This window comes from Poecile atricapillus, chromosome Z (assembly GCF_030490865.1).
Source record: "Poecile atricapillus isolate bPoeAtr1 chromosome Z, bPoeAtr1.hap1, whole genome shotgun sequence".
In the NCBI taxonomy this organism is placed as follows: Eukaryota; Metazoa; Chordata; class Aves; order Passeriformes; family Paridae; genus Poecile; species Poecile atricapillus.
Window position 1 is genome coordinate 7,121,340 of NC_081289.1, and position 22,590 is coordinate 7,143,929.

The 22,590-nt window shown below is 40.8% G+C and overlaps 1 protein-coding gene across 5 annotated transcripts in view; it reads right to left on the reverse strand.

The window, feature by feature from the left end:
• LOC131573615 (protein FAM107B) overlaps window positions 1-22,590 on the reverse strand; it is a 59,181-nt gene that overhangs the window by 13,967 nt on the left and 22,624 nt on the right. For 2 of the 5 annotated variants that reach the window (XM_058827741.1, XM_058827739.1), the window contains one exon: window positions 21,416-21,473. The exons of the other annotated variants lie outside the window; for them this stretch is intronic. The gene's annotated coding sequence lies outside the window, so the exon portion shown is untranslated. The remainder of the gene's footprint in view (window positions 1-21,415; window positions 21,474-22,590) is intronic. 5 annotated transcript variants of the gene reach the window in all.

Sequence of the window (22,590 nt, forward strand, 5' to 3'; positions counted from 1 at the left end):
TATATATGACATTTTCACTCTTCAAATGATTCCCACAATTAATTCCAGCTGTGAAAGCAGAGGTAGAGTTGAGGCCCCTTAAAAAGCAGATAAATAAATGTCTAAAAATGCCAATGGACATGAAAATAATAGCCTATACTAAATCCAAAAGTTTCATTAAGATTAAAGTCCCGTGATTTCCTTTTTACCTTAATAAATTCTTGAACTAATATCTTCCACAGGAGCACTAGCTCAAACACTGAATACCTCCTGAAGATTTTATTCTCAAAAAAGCTTCAACATTGTTCTGAGCTGTACTATAAACCATCAAACACTCTGTTTTAAGACTTGTATTTTTAGCTTTTTTAAACTACTGCACAGACTTGCAGTTTGCTACAAGTAACCCAAAGGCATTCTTCAGGAAAAAAAAAAAAATCTTGTTTTACTCTCCTCCTTCCAATTTCAAGAGGAATTGAAATAAAAATTCTTCAGCATGTCTCTGCTCAGATGTTACACGACCAAGCACCGCCTCACTCCAGCCAGCTTGGGTAGAAAGCAAAAGAGCTGCTTAAATGCAGAGTGTGATTTGCAGGCACCACCTCAGCACTGTTTGCACATGAAAGCTCACACCGCTATCGTCTTTATCTGTATGCTCTCAGTGCAGTAAGAGGCACTCGGCTAGAGAGATTTACTTGATTAATCCTTGATTATAGATATCATTAATAACTTCCCACAGTTCATCCTTTAATTCAAAGTAAGAGTTCCTGAAAACAGAATGCAAAATACTCTTCCCAGCCAAGATGCTCAAGCCAGACATCAACAAAGGAATTTGACTCTTACACTGTCTTTTGTGGCTGAAATGGAGGATGGAGTTTAGGCCACGGCAGAACACAGCTAGACTGCCTGTGGAGGGAGAGGGAACGACCAGAGACATCCTGGTGGGCTGCAGCTCCTCCCAGCCTCTTGTTCTTTGTTCAAAAAGGCTGCCCCTTCCCAGTGACAATAGCTTTGCCTCCAGATCTGAAGAGTAGTATGTTCACCTGCCTCAAAATCAATCATCTTCAGGGCAGCATGTACCTGGGATTTCCCACTGAGTACTATCTTGCTGGCAGGCTATTTACTACGTTACTGTTCCTCAAAATTAACATCATGGACCTTTTAAATCCTTTAGCAGGCATCTGGCTTTTGTTTACTGCTCCACACATAAAAGAGAAGAGCATCTTTGAAACTACCACGGACTTCTGCAAGGCCAGTCTCACTGCTTCTTGTCATGCACTTCAGAATCTCACATCTCATCCCAAGGCTGACAAAGTTCTATCCATCCCATGCCAGGCCAGTTTAACTCACAGCACCCCTCTGACATCAGGTATCATGGCTTCATTAATTCCATGGCTGCCAAAAGACTGACAGACCACACAATTCTCTCAGAAACAAGGGCTCACTTGATTAGGGCAGCCCAAAGCAATCTCAGCGATGTCAAGGATATGGAAAGAAGCAGGGCTTGCTAGTTCCTGTTCCTGTTGTCACCTTAGGTGATATTAAAATGACCTAATCCACTCAAAATCTGAAGGAAATCCAGTTAATACTCATTTTCTTCCCTTAAGTACTGCTGAGAGTAATATCAACAAAGCACAGATGAAACATCCACTAAATGAGAAACCAGAAGAAAGAAGGTCATTTTAAAGATGTTTGCATTGGCACTGACACCTAAAGGAAGGCAGAGTGCAAGATCTGGGGCAGGACTCCACACTGATACAATTCTCCCTAATGCAAAGAGCTGCTCATGGCTCCCATTCAATTTAAACAGCACCAGGCAGTCTCTGTTCCAGAGCTTTGAAGTTCAGTCAAGTCCAGGGTGCGGAGGGAACAACCTTGACCCCCAGAGAGGCCAAGGCCTGGAGAGCAATGCTGGTGAGGACAGAACGGCTCCTTCCTCTTGGTCTATAGTTTACTTGGAAAAGATACGCAAGAAGACACAAACAGTCTTAAGAACAGCCTCATACCTTCCACTTAAAATCCCAGGATCCCAAATGAGAAGAATTTGTATCAATCCTAAAGAATTTTTCCTCAGGCTGCAAGATCTGCAAGGAAGCTCTCTACCATTGGCTTTCAAACCAGCTGAAAGGATCAGCTCTCAATAGCTGCATTTCTTTCTTCTCTTGTTCAGTTAAAATACTGAAGAGGTGTCAAGGCAGCAGTGTAAGAGAAACAGAAGACAGAAATAAAGTGCTTCTCCCCTCCTGCTGCAAGAAGAGATCTACACACAAGGTGCTTTAGGAATACTGGGAGAGGAAAAGATGGAGACCTTCCAAAAGGTCCCCTTTTTGTCAGACACAGGCAAAACTCAGATGCTGACTTGAAGTGCAACAAACTACTTAGCATCCAATTTTTAATAGAGGCAGTAGAAAAGCCAGAAAGACATAGGATGAAGAGCAGCACACTGAACAGCACTCACCTTTCCTAAATCCTGGTTTGTGATCCACCCACTGTAACACCACAGTTCCAGTCTGGGACTAACAGCAGATAACACACACATCTTTTGTCCTTCCTAAATTCTTAAATATTTCTTAAGGACTTTATATTCCCCATACTCATTTTGCTCAGGATCCTGTGATTACCTAAGTCCCCAGACAGGGCTGGGGGTGTGGGAAGACATTCTGATGGCAAGGAGAAGACCTGGTGTTTTGGACACCTCTAAGCCAAAAGGCCCCAAGTGACTATAGTGCTTTTGCCCTGCAGAATAACAGCATTTCAGACACACTCTGCAGTCCTCTCATCTATGTCGGTCCTTTGAAAGGAATAAATCATGACTGGCAAAGGCACACAACTGAATATACACATAACTTTCACCAAAACACTACACAGGTAATTATAACAGCACTGTAACATGATTTTCAGGAGATGATAATTGAAATTATGCCTCTTAGGAAAGGCACTCAGCAGCACAGTTTGCAACCAGATTAATCCCCAAAGGTAACAAGCAATTTATTTAAACATGGGTCAACAGTAATTCATATGCAATTCTGGAATGATGCATTTTTAAAAGAGATTTTAAGAGCAGAAAAGCAAATAAGATCAGTTTATACTCCCGACAGCTACACTCAACACCATCAGTGTTGTAAACCCATCAGTGTGGGCCACTAAATTAAAAATCAGGGCAAGTTTGTTTGAATCAAATTTTACTACATTGAAATATGGGATACTGCATGAAAACTGAGCCTTGATTTTAAAATCAGAAGTCCAGAAGAACGAGGGCAGAGTTTCTTCAGGGCTTCACTGAAGCAAATGTTAAGAACTATCAAACAGTGGCACCCAGTGGTAAAGGACTTCCTGCAAACAGGAGCACGATAGAGAAACTTGGGAGGGAGAAGGGGGAAGACTGACCCAAATCCATGTTTATATACAAAATGATGAATAATTATATATTTATATAATTATACAATTATATACAAAAATGAAGAAAGAACAAACATACTAAATCCCCCACAATTTTAGCAGGCAGTCTTACTTCTAAGTCATTCTATTTCTGTGAACATCAGCATTAGAGATTAGTGATTCTTCAAATACAAAAGGTTTAACATTAAACAGGTATGTCTGAGTGAGAGGAGGAAATCCAGAACAGCCAGCAAAGCCTTATCAACTGGGAGACTGCAAACATTTCAAACATCTGACTTGATACACCTAAAAGAAAACTGGTGAACCTTGAATGCTCTTAAAATCTAGTTCACAGGACTTCAGCAAGACTCCTCCAGGGAAGAGAGAAACATGGAAACATGTTGATAGTGGTTGTTTTTCCACTTGTTCTGTATTTTCTTCACCTCATCTAGAGAGAAAGGGTAGAGACTAATGTGGGGCCAAACAGTGTCCAGGACCAAAGGGTGTACGCCATTCTCCTGGAACAGGAATCCTTTTCTGGGTAGGCAGGCAGAATTATTATACCAGATACAAGCCAAAAAGGTTAAAATTAACTTTGATATATGTGAAAAAATTTGGAGCAAGAGAAGAGGCAGGTTACTTAACAACTCTGTAAACATGACAAACAACAGCAAACAAAATGCACAGTGAACAAAGTTTTCTTTGTTAAAATTAAGGAGTTAAAAAGCAGTAGGAAGAGGAGCATCTGTAAATGGGAGAATGTGTCCTATACTGAGGCTGTTCTAACAGCTCTGCTCATTTGATTTTTAAGAAGTGAAGATTAATAACAGCCTAGTAATTGTATAAGCAACAAGTCTGACAATGCTTTGAGAAATTTTGATGACTGGGTACTGAGGCTCCTTAAATAAGGAGCACGCTTTAAAAAAGTGAGGGGAATAAAACCAACGATTTAGTAAAAGATTTGCGTTCAGCTGCACGGAGAGACCAAATTACAGGATCATAATTATCCCTTCTAGTTCTACAAATTTAAAATCTATGAGTGCAATTAATAAGTGTTTGCATGGGGGTCAGAAGATTAAAATCTCTGCATTAATCAGGTAGTTATGCATTCAGTAGCTACAGCATCAAAAATGAGACTAAGTAAGCAAAGTATTTCTCATGCTGCCTCAGTTACCCCAGTGCTATAAAACTCCAAGTCTTGCCAAAGGAGCACAGCGGGGGTGCTGAACCAGATTTTGCTCCATGCCACGTGCTGTTCTTAGGGCACAGCAGCATCCTGCCTGGAGTTAGGGCACAGCACGATCTGCTGAGCTGTCACAGCTCCCCACCCCTCTGGGGCTTTCTGAATGACAACTTAAAAGGAATTCTAACGACCCATAAAAGAAGGCCATTTGCAACAAGTTTAAATACACTGACATAATGAAAACCACACAGTCCACTGCAGCTTGGCAGCTTCCTAAACAGAGTCATAGGTAGTTATGTAAAAGTTAAGTACTTCTTCAGACCGGGCAGATATGTATCAATTACCTGCCAACTCAACAACTCAAGTTCTTTTCATTTTCTAGGAAGAAAATTTTTCCTAGGAGGGAAAAAAAAAACCAAATCAGCACTAGCAAAGATTGTTTTTTTCCTTCTCTGGCGACAACTAGCTCAGAGCAAGAATCCAGCCTCTGTTTTGATTTTTTAACACAGGGAGATTTCCTAGAAACAGATAAAAGGAAACAAAAAGAAGTAATTTCCTTCAACCTATTGCTACTCCAAACCAACACACTCCCAGCTTAATCACAGGAAAGAAATAAAACCTTCACCTCAAGGAGTTAGTCTTGATTCAGGCAACTACATCCACATTCCAGCCTGCACTGTGTCCACAAAGAGACACCCTTCCTTGCCCAGACCTGTTTTATCCACTCTCAGCTGGCACAGATAAATTTTAGTATGAGGCTCTGCACTGCAACTCCATGGAAAAAGAAACCACTACAAAGGAAGGAAAACAAGACCTGAATGAAAAATAAAAAATAAGGACACCAGTAAAACTGATGACCAATCTTCCAAAAATGAGCTAGAGTAAGAAATTTTTAAAAAAGGTTGTTCCACACCCTACTCATGACCTTAACCAAAAGCGCGATGCTAATGGTTTAAAAGGATTGAGTGGGTGTAAGAATGTATGGCAGCCAGCACAAGCCTCCTGGAAGCTACAAGTGGGCTCAGAACAGCCAAGCCTGATACATACGACTATTAAAATGCAACAGTGATCAACAGGCGTCCTGCAAAGGACAACATACCACAGGGCACGTAGAGGAACATCATCTGCTCACTGTTTGATGGGAAGAATGAGAGGTCTGAAATCCAGGAATTTACAGAAAATAAAACTAGAGAAAAATGCTGACATTCAAACGCATCTGTCAAAGCTTATGACTTTTCACTGGTGCTCTTGATGAGCAGCTACAATCAGCAGCTTCTCCTGCAGGCTCATAAATCAGGAAGCTGTGGCAGCAGGGCAGGGCTGAGTATGAGGCAGAAAGAAGGCTGCACATGAAAGGGCAGCAGAGCAGCCTCGCTGCTCAGGCGGAAGGGCGTTGTTCACTAAAGAAACAAGCCTCCATCTGAACAGGATTGATGTGTTACTCACACAACTGATTTGCCTTTGGCTTCTCAGCCTCCCTGGAATGAAGAGCCCATAACGTCAATACCTAAAACAAAAGCAGTCACAAGCTTAGCACAAACACAAGGGAGATTTTAGCATATGCTCTGGCAGAACAATTTGTTGTGTATGGTGACATGGGACTGTTTCTAGGATGTTTTCTGTCAACTTTTTCTCTATTTTGTCTATTTAGAAAGACTTGGAAAGGTTCAGGAAGGGAGAAACAGACCACCACTCCCTAATCCCTTCAGAAAGGAACTGTTTAACAAATTCCAAGTAGTTATCAAAGAAGAGTAAGAAACTAGAAGGATGACCCCAGTGTCTCCACAAGGGGATTGTTTGTTGAGCTTATGAACTGGTGGCAGGAAAGGAATTTCCTACAATTGTTACCTTTCTGCTTTAGAGACCACCTGGAGGAAAGTCTCAGGCTGCCCTTCCTCAGCAGCACTTGTGAAGAGGGTAAGCTGGAGTTTGCAGGACCACCCACTCTGCTCCTCACTTCTCCAGGGCTTTAGAGAGGGTGGCTCACTTGCTTTATGTCCTACAGAAGTGGAACTGAACTGGACCTAAACCTAAAATGCAAGAACTCTGAAGCTTGTTCTTTGAACAAAAAAAAAACAACTCTCAGTAGTCCTAAGAGGCACTGTAAGGATCTCCATCAAATGGTTAAAACAAACCACCTGCAAAAAGTGACAAACTAGTTTACACTGGTCTCATAAGAAAAAATAAAATGTACATACTCCTGCTTCTTGATGTTCAAAAAAAAAAGAAAAACCTTAAAGAAGCCAAAAACCAAAGGACTACAAAACAAGACTTCATTAGAGCCAAGAAAGGGACTGAAAGTCTTTATCATAACATGCCTACAGCTGTGGAACAAAAGCAGTGTGAGGTCACAGCTTGGCTCTGGCTAGTCAAGGTTCACAAAAACAGCGCACAAAGCTTCCAGAGAAGTGAGTGCCATTTGTCACTCACAGCCAGCCCGGCAGCCACATCTCTGAAAGAAGCTGCTGCCAGCCCCAAGAGAAGAGGGCTTGAAAAAAGCCTCCTCACAAGCCTTGGAGCCCTCTCATTAACATCATTTCACAGGTGACTCAGCTTACTTTACAACAGGCAGGCTGAAAAGCTGTCCTCTAGCTGGGTTTTACAGCAGCAGCTTAATTAATAGGATGAATACCTATTGATAGGCAATCATAACCTCCACTGCCAGCTGCACCTCTTCATGCCTGAAGCCAGCCCTGCTCTTTGTTCTGCTGCTGAAAACAACTTGGGGGGCTCTGAGCACCTGCTGGGCCTGCAACCAAGGAGGGGAAACTTTCAAGCAAGCAAACTTTCTATGTTGGCAATAAACTGCATGTTAAAGACTCCTTAAAAATGTCACCATGCAGTGTCCTCAGCAGACCTTTGTAGAAGGAAGAAATGGCAAGAGTGTTTCTGTCATCCTTTTCCTGATCTCTTTCAATAACTAAATAGGCTAAAAAAAAAAAAACCACACAGAGAAAAATTTTAATTCAAATTCCAACAAGCCCATGTGGCCTCCAAGACTTTTACAAAAGCACACCCCTGTTTTCCAAGCAGAAACCCTCCAACAAATGGTCACAGGTGAATAGTAGCACTCCAGTGGACACACTGTGCCATGGTACATCGCACAAGCACTGCCTCTCATTCTTCTTATCACTAAATTAATTACTAGTTTTCTCTATTACTGTCTAAGCTACCAAGATGTTATGGACTTACTAGAAGAACTTTCTTTATGACTAAGGGTATGTCTTTATGTAGGCACCTCATGCATTGCTAACTCATGGGGTTGGACCCCACTGTGGGAAAGGTGATCTGCAAATGTGAGCACTGTTTCTTAAAAAATAAAAGGAGGTGTAGGCCCCTTTACTGTAAAATCTTGACCTGTTACTAGTTCCATAAACCTGACTAAAACAGATGAAACTGCCATGACACTTTCAAACATTTTAATGCGAGTTGCTCAAGTTCCTACATACACCACAATTTATCATCTTACAACACAACTTTCTCAACCTGCTTGCTTAACAAGCAGTGGAGAACTCCAGACTGCAAAGTAGAATATTCAACATCTGTTTCTTTTTTTAATTAGACAATCATATTTTGCCATGATTCACTGAGGATTTGTATTTTAAAACTGCAAAAAAATTACTGAACAAGGGGAATTCATCAAAATTTGAAGTAGCACTGTTCATTGTAACAGGCTTGGTCACATCAGAGGCTCACTCAGCCAGTAGGGAAGCTGCCCCACAATTACAGTAAGGAACTGAGCCATGACAGAAGAGAGAGGCTCTATTCTCAGCTCTACCAAAAACTGGATTTGTGATGCTGAGCAAGTTGCTGAGCCTTAAATTACTCTGGAAGAAGCTGTGGTTGTCAGTGCAAGACAACATGTTGGATACCAAATGCAGAGAGAGGAGAGCAAGACAGGCCTTTCTGGACGAGCAAATCAGTAAGAAACATGATAAATTACAACACTATGTTTTGTTCTATTATAGCCAACATCTTGTCAGACATTTTGGATTCATTTCACATTAACCACTCTTTTTTTTAGGATTGAACAAATGCTTGCTTTGGAATCAAGGGACAAAATTCAAACAAGTAATTTGCTGAAAGAAGTTTAGAAAACTAAATTGATGATGTTTAAAATAAGGTACAAAGTTATGGATTAAGAGATACACAGAATAAAATTTAGAAAGATGTTAGTTAATAACACAGAGGCTGTGAACTTCTTGGTGCAGCAAAACAAACGCCAGGAATTTATAAGTCTAATGCCTAAAGGATTGACGCTATTTTCACCCCAAGCCTATTTTTATGAATTTCTTCCTTCCCAAGTTATTACCAAAGTCCCCAGTGTTTTGTTTTTTTTTGTTATTTGTCTGTGGATTTATCATCTCAACAACAAAAAGAGACACATTAAACACATGGGTTTTTTTAAGCTACACTAGTAAATATATTCTCAGAAATGACTCCAAGACAAAAATCCACATTGAAAAGCCAGAATGAGAGCTGGGAGCCTGAGGGCTTTCCTATCCCACTGGTGAATACAGCACGTTCTTTTTGAGCATGTTTGTAATAAGACAGAGACCTATTTGTCAAAATCTGTCCTCTTTAAAACAGCATGTATTCCTCAACAGCCTTGGTGCTCAGCAGGGTGTAAATACTGCACCTTCAGCCACTTCCCCAATGTGAGTTTAACATGTACATTAGTGTTTTAGATTGAAGCAAATGTTTGCTACAATTAAGTCCTATTTCATCTAAAAATGTTGTCATCCTTTAATGTGAATGTTAACAAACCAGCCATAACTGTTTTCATATCATCGAGATATGTGATGTTAAACACAGGATTCTGACCTGATACACTGAACTCAGCAGCCTGCCTGCACAGAGGATGTTGTCCCACTGATCCCCACAAAAGATCAGAAAAGCTGTGCAGAAACACAACAATGGCAGCAACAAGATCCACTTCCAGTTTAGAAAGGCATTTGTTTATGAAAGCTAGGCTATCAGAAATAATATCAGGAGCCTTCCCCTGCATGGATTTGTCAGTAATAATTCTTGTTTTCTCGTCTGCACCTTTCCATCACTGCTGAGAGCAGCAACACCACAGGTACCAATGGCAGCACGCTGCAACTGGCAAATGAAAATGGTGAATATGGGCAGAACAGTGTCTGCTCATTCAGATCTGTGTCTTAAGCATCTTTCCAGCAAACAACACTCTGCTCCAGCCAGTCCCAGCTCCTCATACTGGAGAAACTCTAGAGCAGCTCATGCTGTACCTGCATGAGGAAACAGCCCTGCAAGGAATCAAAACCCTCAGAAGAGAGGCACAGTCAACTGGGATTACAGCTTTGTGCAATGTACTAGTGAACATCAGCACAGGGTACAGATATATCTGTATCAGTATCAAGCAAAGCTACTCCAGAGTGGGAACAGCTGTACCAGCAAAAACACAATTGGCTAGTGCAGAGACTCAGATCCCTTGAACCCTACAGAAAAATTTGTATGAAAAGATTAGAATCCCAGTAACTCTGCAATGACAAAATATCAATCCTACTTGAGTTTCATTAGACCTCATGTTATACATTTATTTTACAAATGGCAATTGGAACAAAAATTAGAGCAAGCTCACAGTTCACACATCCTTGAAGGAGTCACTATGTTCCATAAGTCTGTACAGACGATTGAATCATTTTTCCAATTTTATGTACTCTATCTTCCTGGAAGCCAAAGGCCTTTGGGACTTACAAACAGTAGAACTTTTGCAAATTTTACTGACTGCACTCAGCCAACATTGTGTTCTTAGAGAGAGACACTGTCAGCCTGTCTTTCACACAAAGGTAACATCCCACTCACATTTTAAGTAACTGTTGAGTTGATTTCCCAGATGAAAAAGATGTTGTTTACCACCTTGATCCCCAAGCCTGACCTTGTCAGCACCACTGACCCATTTGCTGCAAACTGGGCTGCAAGAAATACAGTATTAAGTGCTTTAGAGCAGGGTGACAGCCACCTCATGAGAGCCCACCAGCATGGCACCATCTCATATGTAGCTAAGTCATCAACCCCATAGTTTTGGGTGAAATGCCCTCTTTTCAAGAGCCATTTCCCTCTTACCAACACACTTAATTACACATACACCTCAGGGCCTTGTGGAATAAACAGCAAGTCTTTGTGTCTGGGCAGGGGTGCAGGTTTTGATTCGGGAAGTGTATGTCTACAAATTAATTTTGATCTGCACCCTACTGTGCTCAGTGCTTTCCTATGGCTTCCATTCAACATAAACATTAACTGCCATTGAAAATACAGTGCTTCCAGGAAAACAATGTTTAGTTAAATTCACACAGTGATAAAAAAAAATTACACTAAGAATATTAAAATTTTGAAATTAATGGATGAATTTTACCACACAGTAACAGCAGCTTTACTAAAGTACATGCCAGCAAATGTATCTACCCACCCTCAGAAGTAGTACTCTCACTACTCCCTCAGTAGGGAGGTAACAAATTTGTAGTTTTATAGTAGAGCCAAGATGGTAAGTTTGTAAAGGCTACAGCTTTACCAGGAAAAGAGATCTATGCAAATGCAGATTTCGGAATGTTTTATCCCATCCAGGGTTTTTTTCTATTGCTGGAAAGTGCTGACATCCATTTAGCAAAAATCCTCTGAATATGTCTTTTAAATATCCTTGTCCAAAAACCCCCCCATGGGACAGCTTCATTACTTCAACAAGTGACTTGAGAAGCAGGAGAAGACAGTATATTAAATGAGTAAGGTAGACTCAAAAGGCCAAGGCAACCAGAATTTCATCCAATTTCTCACACCTCATTCTACCCTTCCTTACATCAGATGAATCAGCGTTGTTCAGCTGCAACTGCCGCCTCTAAATCTTACCCAATACCTCAGCTAAAAACTAAAGACATCAACCTCTTGTCTCTCTCTTGCTTAAGACCTGCTATACATCCCACTCTAACCCTTATTTATACCATTATGATTATTATCTAATTATAAACAATGGCTTGATTAAAACATTCATATTTATAGAAGCATTCATGTCACCTACCTTTAGGCCTTTAACTGCTGCAGCTAAAATGGGAAAGCAAGCTCCTTATAGCATTAGCATGGTTATCCAGAGGGCAAATCAAAGCAGCTATGTTCAGCACTAAAGTCAAATATCATCACTCTCAAGCAGCTTCCAGACACTCTCTCCTTCCTCCTCTGGTTATGAGAACTCCAAAGAATTTAGATTCTCAAACTGCTTTTTTTAAAGCAATGGGTGAGGTCCCTTCAAAAATCAAGAGTTAGAAAGTGCAGCTTAGATTTCATATACTGCAGCAATACTGAACAAATCCAACCTGCCACTGCTTTTTACACCATGCCAGTATGCCCATTACTTCCAGCTCCACATACATATGACGCAAACCCATGGAAAATACTCGGTTTAATAATTTCCTGTATTATTCACCACATTGTGTGCTATAGCTTGTGGATTAATTATCCAGATAACAAAAAGACTGCAAGTGCCATTAATGTTGTCAGTCTGAAGTAGTGATCTACATAATGAGAGCAATGTGCTCCCATGATCTGCAGCTTGAGAGAGACTGAAGAACAACCCCCTCCTAACCCACTACACATGAGTGAAAAAAGACCCTTCCTCCCAGTACAGGAGGAAGGTGAGTAAACCATTAAGCAACTGTGGAAAGTCTCAAAGATTGGGAAAATCAAAAAGAGAAAAGGGCTTAACACCTGGAAGACAAACTGTTTAAAGAAATGGATAGAAGAGTCACCAAGAAATGTTTTATGATGAAGGTGGTGAGACACTGGCACAGGTTGCCCACAGAAGCTCTGGATGCCCCACTGGGCACTGGAAGTGTTCAGAGTCAGGTTGGATGGAGTTCTGAGCAACACAATCAAGTGAAAGATGTCACTACCCACTGCAGGGCAGCTGGACTAGGTGAACTTTAACAGTCTCTTCCAACTCAAAGCCCTCCATGACTCTCTGACTGACAACACTTATATGAGGATGGGATGAACACATTTTGGGGGTGTTTGTACTGGTGCACAGAAGCTGTCCAACAGTGAGAGAGATGCCTCTGCCCTCCTGGACCCCACACATCCACACAGGCAGAGGAAGCCCTTGAGCAGAATTACTGCTCTCCCCAACCACAGATGTGGCCACACACCATTACCCATAACACAGCTGGAAACATCTCATTTCTGTGTGTCCTGATTAAGGAAGAGGCATAAATTTCTGTTTGAAAGCAATCTAAACTGCACCACTGGAAATACCCGTAGAAATATTTCTTTTATTTCCAGGCCACCAAACACAAGCAGCACTCACTAGTTTACTACTCTGGTTTCCAATTTAGGAAATGCCTTTAATGGAAGCATTTCTTGAACACACACCAAATGCCACTGAACATAACTGTACCTAAACTGCACCTCTTAGAGAGATCCATTTTTAAATTAACTCTGAGCATGCTGTAACCTAAAAAGGGAGTAGAGGAGGGAATAAAAAAAAATAAAAGACGAAAAGAGGACGAAAGTCTCTATTGTGGCATTTTTCTGTCTTTGAGCACAGAAATATAAAACACAGGTGTTGGTATTAAGCAGAAAGGAAGACATTTCACAGATTCAAAACCAAGTGCTATCACCAAAAATCATAGATTATTGAGGCAGAGAGAGAGAGGGGGGGAAGTTGCAAAGCTCCTTAACATTTCAAGAAGCTCGGAGGCTTTTCACTCAGTGTTGTAGCTGGGGAAAACAGACGTACACTTTGATTATCATACAGAGGTTTGAATTAGAAGGGAACTTCATACATCATTCAGTTTCATCTTCAGAGATCATTTAGCTCCATCACCCCTGCCATGGGCAGCGACACCTTCCACTAGGCTAGGTTGCTCAGAACCCTGTTTACCCTGACTTTGAACACTTCCAGGGATGGAAACAGCAACCACTTCTCTGGGCAACCTATTCCAGCAATTCACCACCCTCACAGCAAAGATATTCTTCCTAATACCTAACCTAAACCTGCCCTCCTTCAGTCTAAAGCCATTCCACCTTGTCCTATGCCCCTCTTTAGCCACTTCAGGTATTAGAAGGGGCTCCAAGGTGTCCCCAGAGCCTTCCCTTCTTCAGGCTCAACAACCTCAACTCTCTGAGCTGTCTCCACAGCAGAGGAGCTCCAGCCCCCTGAGCATCTCTGGGCCTCTGGATTCACTCCAACAGGTCCCTGTTTCTTATGGGCCCCAGAGCTGGGGTACAGTTGGATTAGCAACTCAGTACCAGCAGTAAAATAAATGAAATGGTGCATCTGTTATTACAATTAAATTAACAAAGCACTGAGAGAACCATGCATGTTTTCCCCTTGTGTACCATGCCCTGGATAAAGATACTCTGTAGCTGTACATATTTCCTGTGTTATAAATTAAACACAAGCCAAATTTACCCTTCCTGCAATCCTATTAAAATCAAGGGCAATTACTCCAGGGATAAATCTGGCCCAGTAATGTTTTTCAACAAAAATGAGTTTCAGAATAAATTCTACTAAAATAAATCTGTGTGGAAATACTTGAAACATTTTCATTTGTGTTCCCAGAGCACTTGTTTAAAAATAAATTGGAACAGAAAGTTCCCAGTATTAAATAGATGGAAAATGTCAAGACAGTGTTTCAGAATACTCTGTTTTCAGGTGATCAACCTGATATTCTTACTGTCAGGTTCTGTGGGGGGTAGTTTTGTTGTGGTTGATGTTTCAATTTTTTTTTGTTTTGTTTTCTGTGTGGTTTTTTGGGGTAGCGAGGGACTGTGGGGTTTTTGATTGGTTTGGGGGTTTATTTCTTTTTTTTTAATACCTAAGTATTTGCAGTCTTAAATAAAGGCAACCTTATATATGCAGCTCAGATTATGAATCATGAATTAAGGAGCTCAGAAACTAGGTGTACATGGAAAATTAGACCTATGTATTCAAGATTTCAAATTTTTACATTGAGATCACACAATCAGACAAAATACAACTACAAATAGCATCAGGTTAGACTCTCAGCTGGCATGAACTGGAGCCAATCTACTAAAATCAATTTATCTTCCTCAGCTTATCTGATTCCTCAGGGAATGTGGGCAATATTATTACTGCAGCTCTCCACAAACTCACACATGCAGAAGTACTGGTGAGAGCAATGGCCTCGGGAAGCCTCACGCGATGCTGCAGACCTGCACGGATGCACCTGTAACGCTGCTCCCACAGGACTGCATCAACTACAGTGATGGAGACAGCCATAAAACATACACAAGTTGCCAAAAGCAATTTATCTACAGCAATTTGCACAGCCAGCAACCACTGTAATCACATTTTTGCAGAAACATGGAAAAAATCAGGCTGGAAGGAACTTCAAGAGGCTCCTCACCCCTTCCCCTGCCCCAGGGTGAGCTGTAGCACACCTACACACCCCTGAAATCTCCTCCTGCCAAAGAAGTTTTTGAGCCAAAAATTTTCATTCTTGATCTCAATCCAAAACAAGATGTGATTTAAACCCAGTTGTTAATCTGACTTTAAGCCTCAGGCATTGACATTTAATGCTAATGAATATACAGAACACCAAACTGGCTGGTTAAGTTCCCATGTGAGCAGAACTGAGCCTTCAGTAGCGCAGGGATAGCAGAAGATATAAGCAGGTAGATTAATGATTTCTTTAGAGCAGGAGTCAAACATAGCAGAAATTTAAAAATCTGTTCAATAGATTTTTTTAAATCTCCACTGCAGGAGATATCTTTATCACTTCTGGAGGAGAACACAGAGCTCATGAGAAAACCTGCAATGCTCTCATTTAGACCACAATCTCCATGACAGGCACTGAGAGACGGAAGATATTCCCACTGCCATACAGAAGAGGCCACTCTGTAACTAGAGAGTCTCCTGCCTTGCACTGACCAAGTCTGGTTCTGACCTCCCCAGCTTTTACAAGCTTGTCATAAAATCCCCTTGCAATGGCAGAGGGGCATGTACCTCTCCTTCCCTCTGTTTTCCCACCAGAAAGTCACAGGCTCAGGAGAGAATCTCATGGAGCAGAGAGCTCGTGGCTCCTCTGCATTCCAAACCTCCTGGGCAACAAATTTGGAGATAAAGAGTCTGTGGAGGAAAGAAAGGGGAAGCTGGCAGGGAAAGCCATTCAATAAGCCATTTTGCAAAAATAGTACTTGGATGGCTCTCAGCAGCAAAAAAGGATCCAGGACTAAGAGCTACTGATGACACTTCAGAGGTAAGGTAAAGGGAGAAGGGTCTGGACATCAGATCCTTAAAAAAGTTTTAAATTATTAAAGCAAGGCCTCAATTCTTGTAACAAGGAACTGCAGCTTATTTAAAGAAAGTAATGCAATAATAAGAACATTTATTTCCTTTCACATCTTCCAGGCATGGAATCACTAGGATCTGTTTGGAAGTGTTTCCACTGCTTCTGCCAGTCCTGAAAACAATCATGTGCTCATTTGAGATGCAACCCAGTTTTCTCATTGTGGTTCTAAACCAGAATATATGTTGCTTCTATTTTTTCCACTATATATTTTTTTTATGCAATTATTCAAACAATTCATACTCCCCAATCTCCTGGGACTCAGTTTATTGCAATAATTGAGAGGGTTTTTTTCTTCTCAGATATTCTGTTTTTCAGGACAAGATTTCTTTTTGTATGTATGATCCTTTTTTAATTATGAAAAACCCAAGTCAAAAGTGTAATAAAAAATGCAATGACTATGTTGCTTATTTTTATACTCTGACATTTTCATTTTGTGTCATTAATGAGTCTAATCCATCTCTCTTGCATTACATACATATCACATTCCTAACCACTAGCAATTAGAAATAGATAGCCATTTGCTTTCTCCCAGAATTGTAGAAAATTCATGCCACTTGTCACAAAAAGGGTGCAGACTACAAAGAGCAACACACAAAACGCTAAGTATTTTAATTTGACACCATTCTTTATGCAGTTCTCAAATCAAAAGCAAGTGTTAAATTCTATTATTAGCCTCCTGCTTGGATCACCACTTTGAATAAAGGCATAAATGAGATGGAGACCTGCAAAGCATTTTCTTAGAAACAAGAGAATCACTAAATCAAACAATTTGGATGTTAGCATTAAAAATCCCCAGTAAATTGTATTCACCAAGAAAAGGCAAAAGTACCAAACATGAAGCATCTGTAGTGGCTCTGTCACTTTCTGTACAAGTGACAGGCAGGCTGTCTCCTGTGACCCACAATAGACATTGTGCCCACTGTGGTCAGGAGCTGCACTGGCAAGTTTCCATCCCAGAGCTCAAACTCTCACAGCTGCCCATGCACAGCACTTTCCCACTCTCCTCCAACACATGTCCCCTTGTTTTTGGAAAGGCGACAAGCACAGTTGTCCCAGTTAAGCCAGAGGTGTCCTGCACCAGTTCATGCCCTCCCAAAGACCCAACCATCCCATTTTGGCAGCTGCTATAAAAACAACTGCTCCCCATGTACAAGGAGCATCCAGCTGCTGCAACAGCCAGCTCTGTCCCAGCTGATGGAAAGGGGAAACAGCAATGTGTCCTTATATTGATTACAGAAGTCTTGCCTTTAATTTCATTTACAAGCTCGTCCCTATCTATTGGATTTATTTGGTGTGTCAGTCACTTATTCCTTAAAAAGTTCAAACACAGGGAAAAAAAGGATGTAGAGGCTGGAGTAACACTGACCTCTTCAACACCTCTATCACTAGAAGTGACTGTATCACATACTAAGTGTGTTGGCCGACCTCAGAGGTCAGAAGGCTGCCCCAGTACCCTTCCCATTGTTGCCTGTTGCTCATCCATGTGCTGTGACATGCAGACTGTGACAACAGCAAAGATGGACAAAGAGCACTGAAGAATGTGATTCGGTCTCAGTTTTCAACCACCTACACAGATGTCACAACCATTTCATAAAAACATCCACCTGTTCTGCATCTGTGTTAATGGGAAGAGAAAAAAGCCGAGTGTTGCAGATGTGCAGAGCTCAAGACAATAAAACAGGTGACTGATCAGAGATACTCTCCAGGAGTATTCACTGTGAAAGACAGCAGAATGTTGTTCCCTCTCAAGGTAACCAGACACCCAGCCAGCAATGCCTACTGCAGAACTGGCTCACAAAAAGCAAGTGGCACCATGTGGGATCCAGAACTTTTGCATACAAAGCCATTTAAGCTGAATCCCATAGAGCATAAGCAGGAGTGGGTGTACAAGAACTGCACAACTGTTAGCTGCCACATTACCTGAATCTCGGATGAAATGCCCATAGCCAGCCATCCCTGAGATTTCCAAGGCTGAAGTAGGAAAGTCTAACAACTCACCAGCTGCTACTAAAACCTATGCTCCATGAAAGGTTTCCATTTCTTCTTATTAGGTCCCAGTTTACAATTGAAGAAAGCAACAAGATTAGGATCCAAGGAGTCTCCTTTATCCCAGATCTCCCTTAAGACCCAGTCTGTCCAAGAGGGACAGAAAGCTTTCAGTAGTGAGTGATTAATCTCACAGTCACCAAAACAGGGAGTTTAATTTAGCACTTGAGATTTTTTATGCCTTTCTAAATTCTTTACAAAATCTGTGCACTAGCAAGCGTAGGCTATAGGTTTTCACTTTCATAAAGTAAACTAAATATGAAAAATATGAAACTGTTAAGACTGAAATAAAAAACTGCAGATTTTGAGTACTGATAGTTATGCCTCAACCATATTTGTATTATCTTCCAAGTGCTGAGTAGATCAAAACCCAGGGACACATACATACTGTAGGTCAGATCTTTCAGCAGGTGTATGGTCTGAACAAATCTTCATATATAATTATGCTGCCAAATACTTGATGAATTGAGTGGATGTCAGCATATGCTTATTGTAAAACAGACAAGAGGATCTTTGTCAGACAAGAAGTAAATTAATATTCACTATAGGAACTGTATCATGCAGTTTAGAAGAAAACCACAAACACATGTGCAGGCCTGAAAATGGGGGTAAAAAGCTTGACCAGAAATGTCAGCTGAGGTCTGTTCCTTGCACAGAAAGAGACTGAACAGCAAGGGATACTATTATGCATTGCATCCAGGGAGCTGGCAAGGCTTGCTGCTCAAAAGCAGCTGCTTGAATATTTAGCTTGAAAGGCAGACTATTCCTTGCATTTTCTCTGGTGTAGCTTTCAGCTGCACAGCAGTGCCAAATGGCATCGGGCTTCCTGAGGGACCAGAGCGCCTTTGGGCTGGGTACAAACTGCACATGGTTTATAGGGCACCCTGAAGGGGAGACCACAGCACTGCACCGATGCCAGAGGGGCCTGGAAGCTGTTGTGGAATTTCTGAGGATGATGGCTCAGAATGTTCATATCAGCAGGGTGGTTGACATGATCCATTCTCAGTGCTGGCTATTTTGTCACAGAGAAAAACAAAGAAGGAAGGAAGCAGTGAGAGACAGCAAAGGGCTCCTACACTGAGAGATGCACACAAGATTGGTCCATGCTTGTCAGAGCTAGGTATGACAGATAGTAACTCCAACAGCCTGAATTAAATAGATACCAGGTTTGAAGCCTACACATCTGCCAGTTTTCTTGCTAGGTACTGAAAAGTAGCATCCATCTAATCACTCACCAGCAGTAACTCCCTTTCCTGCTTCAATCTCCTGTTACATACTGTCACCCAGTCACAGAGACTTAAAATACATGAATTAACAGTATCTGACTTTTGTGTTGGAACAGTGGAACAAATAACTGATAAACTGAAACTTTAAGGAAAAGGGCAACTCATTTAAGTTCAAGAACTGAAAATGACTTGCAAAGCAGTAATTCAGCTTAGTGTGCAATTTTACACACATGCAGAGACATGGGTTTTCCACATATTAAAATAATGTTACTAATGAACAAAGGATGTGCTCAGCTCTCCCTTTGAAAAGCCTACTATGCAAGTAGACACCTAATAAATACAGAGACAACTGTAGTCAGACACAATATGGCAATTTCATTCTAACACAAATCCTGCTGGCACAGAGGCTGAAGTCACACATTTTCAAGAAGAGCTTCCAGACTTTTCCTGGTGTGAATATTTAATGTTTTGAGAGAAGCAATAGGATTTTGTATTTAGAAGCTACTCCACTACAAACATTCACTGTTATCATTAATGTTTTGCTTTCAATTATGAAAAATCAACTTGTAAAACTGCTCACAAAATCTCCACCCCCTGATGAAGCAAACAAGAACTCAATCAGAAAAGCTGCGGGCAAACGGGATTACCAGTCTGACTTGCAAGGGAGAATTGCCTGTTAAAAAAAGGCAGAATCATGTTTCCATGTGGAAAATGTTAAAGTTATTGTAACTAAATATAACAACCCAAATTTTTCCCCTCTATTTTATTTCCAATAATGCACACACTCATCTCTGTTTGTTCCACTAGACAAAAATGGGTAGCAAAATGTTCTTGTTCAGTCATGTTCAAAATCCCCTAGGATTTGAGCCCTCCTTCCCAGGTTCCCCCAGAGGGGAGCAGCAATGCCAGGACCACAAGGAAATAGGCAGGCATGTGCCAGAGAAAGAGGAATAAAAAATATCTGCATGTGGCTTTCAGACCCATCTTCAGCACAAGTCTCAAAATATCCACACAATAGCCAAAATTCCCATACAAATATGAATGAGAGAGGAGGGAGGGAAAGACTCAAGTGTTCCAATTTGGAAATGTCATTAAGAATGACAATTTGGAGCTAATTAAATTCGGGGGGGGGGGGGGGAGGGGGGAGAGGAGGGATGATGGGGAGCATAACAATCGAGCAAAGAATATCCATGTCAGATGTCACCTAGACAGGAAGAGAGAAACATTTATTCTGCCACACTGAAATATTCGATATTCACAGTCATTGCTGCAGTGTTGAATGACGTGCAGGGAAGTGTTGCTGCTTCATCCTTGTACCATTCTCTGTTACTGCACCCTCTGCTATCCAAATTCCAGTTCCTCTCACACCTTTACAAAATGTCAGTGCAGAGACTTTCTAGGAATTTGGGCCAAGTTCAAGAATCCCCATCTGCTCCTGTTGGAGAGGGATGAGATCAGACTGTAAATGAGTGGCAGACTCCTAGCAAGTAGACATGTGAATACAATTTGGACACGTATGAAAGTCGGTCCCAGCCTTCTTCATTTAAATTAAAAACTTTACACTCTCTTCTCTCTCTCTCTGTAATGAAACACTCATATAATCAGTTATTCATCCATTTAGGTTAAGTGCATGTATAGGCAAGTACTCTCAAGACATTTCATTAATCTACATTTATCTTAAAGCTATTTAGAATTGCAGACGTGCATACACAAGATGATTTCTTCAAGACTTAAAAGCAATTAGGTCTTGAGAAAAGTGGCTTTGGTAGCACATGTTCTCACAGTTATTTAAATAAATTCAAATCAAATATAGGTTTAAATCAGCACAAGACTTCTCATTGGACACCAGAGTTTTTTCAAGTTTCCAGAGCTTTTCTGCAGTGCTTTGCACTGTGTATGTAGGAGCGTGCACCTGTGTTGGTAGTCAGCTTGCAGGAGAGCTCCCCTTGCAAGCCTACACACACACACAACAGGGGTTCATAAACTGAATTTATAACACTTTCTTGTTATAGCTGGTAGCAATATGGAAATTAATATACACAGAAGGTGTCAGTTTCTGAAAGTGTTTCTCCCCATCTGACTGGTTTTTACAGTTATAGTCTGACTGGCAGTCACGGCAGCCCAGGGCTAAAGTCAGGAGCAGAAGCATGGTGTTCATCCACTAACACATTCCAATTTACCTTCATGGATGGCACACTGGAGAGCTGAGATTAAGCTTTCTTATTTTTCATGAAGGTGAACATTAAAAAAAAAAATTAAAAAATCCAAATCAGAAATCAACTTACTTGAGGATTTAGGCAGAACAGGAAACTCAAGGTAGACCACAAAAGTCCCATGTGAGCCCTGTAAAATAAACCCTTCTGCATTTAACCAATTCTTACACATCTAGATGAGCAGATCCTGCCTACTTTAACAGAAGACTCATGAATTTTACCTCATTGGAAAAAGAGGACACTAACTCTGGCAGAGAGTATTGGAATTCCTTATGATCCCATGTGTCAATCTTGCTTACATCTATTTGTTTTCCTTTCAGGTCCAAAAACGGACTTAAACGGGGAATAAACAGTGCATTTCTTGGCTACAAATGTGGCCAAGAAAACACAATGTGATTACATTCTGTGTGTGGGTAAGGCCTGCTGGTTTAAAACATATACATAAACACACAGATACATATATGCATACATAGTCACACATACTGCCTTTGTAAATAATCAGAACAGATCTTGATGAATCACCTCTATTTGATATTTTTACAGTGTTTCTTGTAAAAAACATTCTCCAAATGTGCAAACGATTAAGAAAATATGTGAAAAACAAAGTCTGATAGGCAGACTAAAGTTGGAGGCTGAATAACATGTAAGCCTGTTTGGCATTAGTGCCAGGAATCCCTTCTCACTCTAAAAATCTGACATATCATTTTCTTTATTAGTTCTAAATCAACTGTTCATTTAATTTACATTAAAATATGAAATTAAAATTTAATACAGATGATTTAGAATTGAAGTCATGCAAAGACAGTACTTTTATTTTAACTGACTTTTATTTTGGAAGTGAATATTACTGCACACTGCTGAATTCTTACAACAGTCCACGAGGCCAGCACTGGAAGTCTGTCGACACAATGACTAGGATTTCATTCACTGAGAGCTGAGTAACTCAAGTCTTCCTTTTCCACTAATTAATATCACAAAATGCCTCCAATTATTATGCGTTTAGATCTGAGTGTATGAGCAAGGCATGACCATCATACATACCACATAAAATTACAATTTCACAGATCCATGACATGAAACCTTTTTACATCTGGAAAAGAAAATGAAAGGCAAGATAGGCCTTTACCCTAGTCAAAAGGTCACTCAACTCAGATTAACTTAGAATTCATGAAACTGTAGTAAGAAAGTAAAAATGAAAGTCTGACCCTTACAAAGGCCAGATGTCCCATTAACTTCCTCTTATATTT